This window comes from Ammospiza nelsoni, chromosome 4, assembly GCF_027579445.1.
Source record: "Ammospiza nelsoni isolate bAmmNel1 chromosome 4, bAmmNel1.pri, whole genome shotgun sequence".
Classification (NCBI taxonomy): Eukaryota; Metazoa; Chordata; class Aves; order Passeriformes; family Passerellidae; genus Ammospiza; species Ammospiza nelsoni.
Window position 1 is genome coordinate 44,237,216 of NC_080636.1, and position 10,760 is coordinate 44,247,975.

Consider the following 10,760-nt stretch of genomic DNA (forward strand, 5'->3'; position numbering starts at 1 on the left):
AGGTGTGGCCTGTTAACATCAGGCCTGCTCCTGATCTTTAGTAATTACTCCAGCTGCAACTCATTGGGGGAAAAGATTACATTTTGTACCACCTTCATTTACCCATACTGCTTTTTGTCTCTCCCACGCCTTCTGCCAAAGCTGCCAGCCAGGCCATCCTCCCCAAGGGACACACTGCAGGCAAAGCCTTTCTCTTTTTCTGGGAAGAGCCTGGGAATCAATGTTTGGCTGAGAAAAGCATCACAACAAATTAAAACAAATAGTATGAATTGTACCGGAGATTCACGGACTTGCAGCCTGGATATTTAGAAGTGTGGAGATTTATGACTTTTCTATAAAGCCTTATTGTGAAGAGACTGGAACACAAGATTTCATTTTAAAAATGGAAAAGATATCATAACAACTTAGGAAAATCAGTAAAAAAAACAGACAAAAGACAAACAAAAATAAAGAAATAAAAAACAACCAAAAGCAAACCCCAAAAACCAGGAACAGTATAACTAGTGCAACTAACATTTCTGGATTTATAACTTCTTAAAAATTAAAGGCATTTCTGTTAATGTTAATCCATTTTCATTTTTCTGTTCTTTAAAAAAATATTGCATGGATTTCTAAATTTTAAGTAAGATTTTTCAGTACAGGTTCAGCTCTGATTAATTTTTTCTAGGCCAAACAGCAGTGTTGAAATTAATAACAATGCTGCTTTACTTATAAACAAACTTTGAAACATGCCTCTGATTATAGGCAGTTCCAATGTGAGCATGTATTGGTAAATTTGTGTAGTGGGCTGATCCCAGCTCAAAGCCAGGAACCCACCAGAGCCACTCCATCATTCCTTTCTGAAAATGAACAAGGGAGAAAAAGTATATGAAGGTTCGTGGCTTGAGACACACTAAATATTGTCCCAGGGAAAACAGACTCGAATTTGGAATATTACTTGAATTTATTAATAACAAAATCACAGCAGCATAAGGAAAAGTAAAATATTAAAAACACCTTCCCATTACCCCTCCCTCCTTCTCCACTCTACCTCCTCCCCTGCAGCTCAGCAGAGAGGAGGAGGAGACAGTTTGAGAATTTTACCAATACGTGCTCACATAGGAACTGCCTGTAATCAGAGGCATGTTTCAAAGTTTGTGTATAAGTAAAGCAGCATTGTTATTAATTTCACCACTGTTGTTTGGCCTAGAAAAAAATTAATCAGAGCTGAACCTGTATTGAAAAATCTTACTTAAAATTTAGAAATCAACGCAATATCTTTCTCAAAGAACAGAAAAATGAAAATGGGCGGGGGAATCCCACCTCTGGTGCCTGCAGCACCTCCTGCACTGACCTTGGTGTCTGCAGAGCTGCTCCTCTCACATCTTCTCACCCCTCTCTTCTCTGACACAATTACAACTGCACAATAACTTTTTTTTCTTTTCCCTTTCTTCTCAAATCTGTTATCACAGAGGCGTTATCACCATTTCTAATTGGCCCACTTCCATATTGGGGCCACCTGGCATTGTCCCTGCTGGTCGTGGAGGAAGCTTCCAGCAGCTTCTCACAGAAGCCACCCCTGTAGTGTCTCCTCTTCCCTCCAACCCACTACCAAAACCTGGCCACAGGAACCCAATACAACTTATACTACAAAAAATGAAATGCTGGTAAAGTGATTGCAAGCAGGAGGAGAGGATTTCTCAGAAGATTATGACAGGCAGCATGCAGTCCTGATTAAAACTGTTTTCTTGCTTGTTATTTGCAAATGCCATAATTTCCCTTTATTTTAGAATCTCGTATATTAAAAAAAAAAAAAAAAAACAAAACAAAAAAAAAAAACTTCAGGCTTTTAACACAGAGACATTGAAGCATATGGTAATCCCAGTCCCAAACACTAAAATGTGCCTGTCTGTGCCAAGTCTTAATTACCAGCTCATTAACACTCAGGTGTCAATTGCTGATGGCAAAGGCAGTACTCAGTTGGCCTGGTTTCTGTCATGCACAATGTAATTAAATTGACCTCGGCAAAAGGAGCCCTGTAGTTGCCTGATACCACTTGGACACCCATTGCCTCACTAATCACAATCGTGTAATTTAGTGAATCACAGAGTGTAATGAGGGAAAGGCTCTGGAGAGTACCAAATTGTACTTGCATATGTAATAATGACTTTAAGGACAATTAGGGAAATAGTGGCTGCTCTGTTTTCTTCCAAGCTAATAATGAACTGCAGTAACTACTTGAGTTTCTATTGTTGATTTAGAACTTTAGCTGCTATTTTCTGTTTTAAAATAATGGTCAGAAGTAAATAAATGTTAAAAAAAACTTCTGCTGATTTTGGTGGAGGTAGAGGTAATTTTCTTCATAGTAGCTGGTATGGGGCTGTGGTTTTGGATTTCTGCTGTGAACAGTGTTGATAATTCAGTGATGTTTTTGTTATTGCTGAGCAATGCTTACAGTGATGGACATGTCACTACCCCTGGTAAGGGCTCCAGCTGTGGCACCAGCATCTGCATGTGACTTCACCTTGAGTATTGTGTTCAGTTTTAGCCACCACAACGTAAGAAAATGTAAAAAGCTTTGTCCTGCTTCTGGCCAGGACAGGGTTAATGATTTGCAGTGTCCAGGAGGGGCCATGGCTAGGAACCTGAGTTTATTTATTCTGTACTGCTATTTATTCTGTTTATTTATTCTGCACAGGGGGGTGGGGAGGAGGAGGGAAAAGGTCCCTTTCAGTCATGCCAGTGGTGAAAAAAGCAGCAAGGGAAGCCCTGGGTTCTGCGTGGTGAAAAATCACATGTGAGTGTCCACCCTCTGGTATCATTATTGGTTTTCTTATGTTTGGTTTTATTTCATTGCTGTTTCCAGCAATTGTTCTCATTTCAATCCATGATCTTTGCCTTTTGTGTCTCCACTTTTTCTCCCCATTCCTCCACAGGAGAAGGGAAGGGGGAGTGGGGAGCTGGCGAGCAGAGTGCGGTTTGGGGCGCCTCAGTGGGAACACTGCATTGGGGAATAGCATTGCTAAACCATGATCAGCTGTGATAAAATGTCCAAAAAATGAAAATGGTGAAGAGTCTTGAGGAGAAGCTCTAGGAGGAGCAGCTAAATTTACTGAAGAGACTGTAGAAGAGGGGGTCTCACAGCTGGCTACATCTTCCTGACAAGGGAAAGAGGAGGGGCAGGCACAGGTCTCTTCCCTCTGGTGACCAGTGGCAGGACTGCTGCAAGCCACCTCTGAGGCAGGGCAACCAGGTTCTTCATTGTTAAAGAATCCCTGGGATGGATTAAAACAAAATTATGTTAAATAACGGAGCAAAAAATTTCATTAGAACTGCTTTGAAACTGTAGCTGGGAAAATAAAGTAATTGATTGGAAAAGGTGTGTATAGCCATCCTGGGATGTATGGCCACCCTAAGAGAGGAAATTCTAAAGAGAGAAGTAGGGAAAGACAGGTAGAAGAGCTAGAGTGATATCCCCACACCAGCAATGAGTGTATGATTGTTGTCTGGGGTTGCAACATACAGTCCAGGTCCATTTGGGGTGGGGATTGATGTACACATCAAAAATTGGGTTTTTCACAACCCTGTTTTTTTCCAGTAAACACCCCAATACCTACCCCAGAAACAGGGCATGCATCTTCTTGGGAGACACTGGAAGTCTGGTGGCACCAAGGGGATGGGGGGTTGTGTCCATGTCTGTGTGTCCAGGTGCGCCTGGAAAAAGCTCCTGAGCTGTCACTGTCATATTTTCTGGAAAAATCCCTTTGCCAGGATTTCTTCTCCTGGGAAGCTGAGAAGCCTCAAAGAAAAAGAAAAACATTATTGTCTCATCTGCTTCTCCTGTGTTTTGCTGCTTTGGAGTGTGATTGGAGAGTGTTTATCTGTCGCAGACATTTTTTCACAGAAATCCTTTTCTTTGGGATTTGTGCATCTTCTGGGAGGCAAAGGCCCCAGAAGAAGGATGTAAACAATTGTTATCAGCTGCTGTGAAATGCAATAGGATGCATCTGTGATTGGTTCATGTTCCATGTGTACAGTTGGGGACCAATCACAGGAGCAAGCTGGGGACAGAGTCCCTGCACACAGAACTTTGTTATGGATTCATTCTATTCTATTCCTAGCTTAGCAAGCCTCTGCAACTTCTCTCTTTTTTATTCTTTTTAGTATAGTCATAATGTATTATATATCATATATCAATAAATCCAGCCTTCTGATCATCAACTAAGATTCTCGTCCTTCTCCCACCATGGAGACCTCCTCAGGTCACTGTAATATTTATCCAATATGCTGGATAATTATCTATACTTAATGACCAATCACCGTCCAGTTGTGTCAGGACTCTGGAGAGAGTCACGAGTTTTCATTATTCTCTTTTAGCCTTCTGTCTGTATCCTTTCTCAATTCTTTAATATAGTTTAGTATAGCATTCTTTTAATATAATATAATACAATACCATAAAATAATAAATTAGCCTTCTAAGAACATGGAGTCAGTTATTGTACGAATGCAAATACTCAGTTTAGCCAATAATTAAATAATAAAGCTTTCTCTGGGCAGCACAGAGCTTCTGAACTCTTGAGAGAGCTTTCTGCCTTAGGAAGATGAGGCTTTTTAAGACTGAGTTCATTGTATTGAAGGTTTTGTGCCTAAATGAAGCCATCAGCATTTGAAGTCTATGTAATCTTGACCTGCTTCTCAGCCAGGATCCAGACAGCACTACCACTCATTCCAGGGCTTCTTCAATTTTAACTTTGCCTGATACAATTTTCTCTTTCCCTGTATTATTTAGCAGCTTACTGCCATATCCTAATGGGGTCATCTAATGTTGATGTCTAAACTTAAATGGGATCAATCTAGGCTACGACATGCAACAATTCAAACTTGCAAAGTTCCAAAAGGGCAGGCACACCTAAACTTCAGTATTTTGTCTTCATTAGTTCTGAAGGCTAAGAGTCCCCAGATGGATCTCTGTTCTTACACAAGTAGTGGAACAGCAGAATTTATATTTTGGTGAAGAAAAGCTCAAATTTTCTGGCTTTCTCCATCCCTGCTTACCCTCTGTCACTGGGCCATATTTCCTACACATCTTTTTTATGAAGTGCAGCTGAACTTCAGTACCACATAGACTGGGTTCCCACTTCTCATTGTTGGTTATTTTCCCTTGTGGTCCTTTTTGTTTGGTTGTCTAAATCCTGCTACTGCCTTTAATTATTAAACTGTTACAACTGGGTATCCTATGTGCTATTTTTTAAAAAATATTGATAAAAAAAATCTGATTTTTCTTTATCCACACCCAGTATGGGTGAGAAAGAGTATTTTATCTTTGTACTGATTCATTGCATGCATTTCATTAATCATCAAATCACATAAAATGAAGCAGAATTTTTTATTATACATATGAGTAACCTTTTTGTATGTACTACAGAATGCCAAATGTATTTTTATGAGGAAATTGAAAGGTGTCAATTTGTAACACATGCTGAAATGTAAAAATTCAAGACTCTGCTGCAAGTGCTTTGCATATAATAAAATCTGCACCTTAGATCTTTCTTTTACATTGACATCAGTGGGTTATCTAAGCCCTGGGCTTGTGCATGATTGATTCAGTTGTCACAGTGCATGGTTAAAAAGCCACCACCAAAGAGTGCAAGCCATCTGATGAAGAGTTACTGAACAAAGGAAAGAGTTACAACGAACAAAGGAAAAGTGAAAACTTTAGTTCTCCAAGAGTGAAGTAAATAGATCGGCTGACAACTTTATGCAAAACACGTAGAAGGAACAAAATAATTTCTAGAGATGTTACAAAATCTAAAGAATAGATGAAAGCATTTTGTGTGATGGTGTGTTTATTAAAGATTGTGAATTCTGTAAAAGTGATCCATCTAACAAAGAGAAAGCAATGCTGTGCAGAGATTAGGAACAAAAGGGAAGGATGCTTCTTGAGGAGTGGCAGGCCATCAAGGAAAGCTACTTCCCAGTGAAGTGCTAACAGATGTAACACATGAGACTCCATCAGTTGAAAGTCACACAATCTACAAACAAGTGGAATTCAGCATTGTTTCATGCATAAGTTCCTACCTGCAAAATAGTGCTCAGCATGGATTGCATAAATATGCAGCTAAGGGAGACAGAAAAATTCACGGTACCCTCCCAGCAGACATCTGTAAATGTGTCTCCTGTTTGTTGAACAAAGAAAGCTTAATGTTGAAATAAAGATGATGGAAATGCTGCATTCATAATTGTGGGAGAAAGGAAGTCAGGCTCTTTCTTAATGTAGCAACTTGCTTTTGAGAAACATTGGTTATTCCCAGCACCCTTTGACCTGTGATTGCTCAGAACTTTTAAAAATCGTTGTTTGGAGACAATGCCCCGGTTCCAGCCAGGACAGGGTTAACTTCTGCAGCATCCAGGAGTGGGATATGGCCAGGACCCAGAGGATATTCTATGCCATCTGATATCATTTTTAGGGGGAGCAGAGGAAGAGCTCCCTTACAGTCTGGGGCAGAGGGCTGTGGTTGGGTGTTGTCAGGCTCAGTGGTGGGTGTTTGCGTGGGATTCTCACCCCCTCCCCTCACACTTTTGCTATTAATATTGTTGCTGTTTATTTCCTTTTTTCCTTGCTGCTTCCAGTAAGTTGTCCTTATCTCAAAACATGATCTTTTCCTTTTGTGCCTCCAGCTCTGCTGTCCATCCTGCTGCAGGGGGAGAGTGAGAGGGAGCAGGAGTGAGCAGCACAAGGTTCGGAGCGGTTTCAGTGGGAAAACTTAATTGGAGGATTCCACCCATAAACTGCCATGAAGCACTTTTTGATAAACTTTGCTTTCAACAGCTGATTTCTTTTTGTCTGTGAGTTGTGAAGGATCCACTCTTCAGCCTGGGTACAGACCAAAGGATAGTTTTGTCAGATTAAACCCTTTTCCTGACCTAGAGATGGGGCAACTGAGATGTGTTTTAAAAACTTATATTCCATTTTCAGTCTCATGAGAAGAGTGAGGCAATACAGATGTTATAATTCACACCATCACAATCAGACGCCAACTATTTCCTAATTACAATATACTCTAAATGTTTCTTGGCCTATCACCTTTAGCCTTACCATGCTGTAAATGCTTTACAGCCAATCATCAAAAATTAACCCGTGTGGTCTTAACTTCCATGGTTCTATTTGTCCAAAGTATCTAGTCTTATTTGCAAGGCCATCCTTTGAAACTTGTTCCTAGCTCCATTTCTCTCTCAACAATGTTTGTCCCATTCCATGACATTCCTAAGTCAGTCATTTCTCATCTCAAGGTTTGCATACAGGTGCACACTATGTGAGCCTTCTGTCAGGCTTTGAGAATTTTCCACAAATCCATTTCCCACACAGCTCCACAGCAGGAATGGGCTGCTCCCCAGCTCATTCAAAGAAAGGCACCCAAAGGCAGGCTCCATGCTGAAGTCCCAGCAAAGAGAGCTCTCTGTGCAAAGAAGATGACGGTGTTATCCCCCAAACAGGAGAGTTGGCTGCAATCTTCCGAAACTCCAAACTATCATTTAGTGTTGTAGCTATTGCATGGCATAAGCACACGTAAACAAACCTAATAAAAATGCCTAATAAAATGCCATTTAAAAGTGTCCTCCATTCAGTTTTTGAGAAGCAATACACTATAGTGATGCAGACAGAAGTACTGAGATATGAACACAGAATTTGCCCCATATTCCTCAAACAACATTATTGGTTACTCATCCACCACCTGTACTGTCCATACCACTCAATTTCTACTTTGTTTTGCCTTCCCTTAAGGAAGTAAGCCCTAATTTTGTCTGTGTATGTTTATCCCCTCCAACCCAGACTCCCACACTTTCTGATCATGACAGCTGCTGGTGATTTAACATACAAATGGCAGCCAGAGATGAGCAGGCCACAGGGTGTCATTTTTTATGCTATTTTATCTTTGATTCTGCCCATTCTCAGGGCAATAAAGAGAAAGATGGTACTGATATAATTCAGGGTGATAAGCAGATCCTTCTGACTTGAACAGGCTTCTTGTGATCTTCCATATTATTTAAGGGTTCAAAGCCTGCTACGGTTTTGATCTTTTAAGAAAGACATTTTCTCCCAATTTAGCTCCTGTGTGTTGAAAAAGTGCAGGGGGAATACAACAGGGTGTTAAAATACAAGATCAGTCCAGAGAGATATTCTCACCAGCACCAAGACAGAACAGTGTCTGCTGCTCTCCTCTTTCTTCTTTGAAAGCCCTAAGGGAGCACAAATCCTGGGAATGGGATGGGAGCAAAAAGAGATCTCTACTTGTAATAATACAATCTGGAATGATATAATCTATTATAGTCTGGATGGCTGATGACAAATTGACAAACTTCTATTATGATTAGCCTATCTCAAGAATGCAGAGTGATTCATTCAGATAGCTTTTTATATTGGCTCATTTCTTCTTCCCTAAATTGTGAGCTCTGTGCTACTCCTTTGAGAGGGACAATCCTTCACTTTTTAATTCAGCTTGCATTCATTGATTACTTATTATATATAAATATATATTATAATATATCTAATATAATATGATATAATATATTATAATATAATCTGTAATACTATAACATTTACATATAATATAATATAATATAATATAATATAATATAATATAATATAATATAATATAATATAATATAATATAATATAATATAATATAATATAATGTAATGTAATGTAATATAATATAATATAATATAATATAATATAATATACATTAGAATATATTATCTCATAAATATGCATATATATTTATAACTATAAAATATATATGAATATATGTATATTAGACATAATATAAAAGTATAACTTATAGGTTATATATTTTATATATATATATAGTTATAAAATATAAATATACCATTGTAGTTCTACATAGATATTTGGTATTTTGATTAGTGTATCAATTTGCCCTCTTTACAATGGACCTGTCAGGGCAAGACGTTGACCTGTAGTGGCCTAAGAATCTACTTTTATGCTCCTTGGTTTATTTGGATAAAACAAGAATCGAAGTAGGATTTTACCTGCACGCCAACAAGTGCACAAAATTCTTTAAATGAAATTCTTTTCATATGTCTCCCATTATCTTATTTTTTCAAAGTACTTGGTCAGGCCAATTTAAATGTCTCAGAAGGGGGGAAAAAATTGGGTAAAGAGGAAGACAGAACTCAGATACATGTCTGCAAGATTTTCCTTTATAAGAGCAAGCCAGGACCGAGTGAGTAACGTGAAGACCTCAAGTAATATTAGTGACAACATATGCACAGGAAACATTCGTGTCTGATTTATTTCAAACAGCTAGTATTTTGCAATCTAAATACTCCAGTATTTAATAATAATATCAAATAAATAAAATTATCAAAACAAAGCTGCATCTCAAAATGAAATATTCTTTTTCCACCACGTTTGGGATCTCCCTTTCACAATGGAGGCATGTCATGACTGCTTCATTACAGTCTCTAGCAACAGGTTAGGTCAGCCTGTATTGGTGGAAACAGCCCCAACCCTGGGCACTGAGGGGTGGGCAAATCCTCATTTTTTACCAGCAGCTCTGTGAGCCACAGTCTTACTTTGTGCCTTGCCTGTGCCTTTGCATTTTATGATGCTGGAGTGCAGGCACTTGCTCCAGGGAAACAACTCAACTGGTATGGTAATTTTGTTGTCATCAACAGTGTGACTCAGGACAGACCTTGCAGAAAATGTATTCAATTGTCCAGAATTTCTGAACTTTTCAACTTTTGCTGAGTAAATACCAGGTAAGTCCCTCCCAGCAATGCATGCTCTTAGTGTAGGACTCTTAGACTGTCCTTTGTCATAGACATCCTTCATGAAAAATCCTTTCTTTAGGATTTATTCCTCCTGAGAAGCTGGGAGGCCTCAGGAACAAAATGCAAACATTGATTATCTGCTGCTGTGGAATGCAACAGGTGCATCTGTGACTGGCCCATGTTGGATGTTTGTAATTAACGGCCAATCACAGCCCAGCTGGCTCGGACAGAGAGCCGAGCCACAAACCTTTGTTATCATTCTTTGCTATTCTATTCTTAGCCAGCCTGCTGATGAAATCCTTTCTTCTGTTCTTTTGGTATAGTTTTAATGCAATATATATAATAAAATATATATATTGCATTAAAACTATAAAATAAAATAATAAATCAAGCCTTCTGAAACAAGAAGTCAGCTCCTCATCTCTTCCCTCATCCTGAGACCCCTGTGAACATCACCACAGCCCTTGCCACTGCTATGTCCAAATATTTTCTGGTAACACACTCATCTGCATGACCAGCATTTCAGGAGTGGTTTGTTCTTGGTCTCTCCCTTTGGAAGAAGAGAAACCTCTCTGTTGTACACCTCCTGCCACTCTCTGTGGCAAACACCTACTGAGCAAAACTTCTTGCACAGCATCACACACTCACTGGAGAGCACGAAAATGAGTCTGTATTTAATCAGTGGTAAGCCATGGGAGGTGGCAAATGTGCAAGAGGTGTTTAAATGCTCTTGCAGACTGCAACAGTAGAAAAGGAGAGAATCCTCCAGCTTGCTGTGTAGAAATTCTTCCAGGCTGGGTGTGGATGCAGAAATTCCGTGAGGTAGAAAGAACTGAATACAGATTTCTCACATCCTGGTAAAATATTCCAGAACCATTCACACCATACCATGTCATATTCATACCATCTGCCCAGGAAATCTTAGGTATCTAGTCTTTAACACCTTAACAAACATCTTAACAAAAACAGGATCCTGTTTTTAGGTG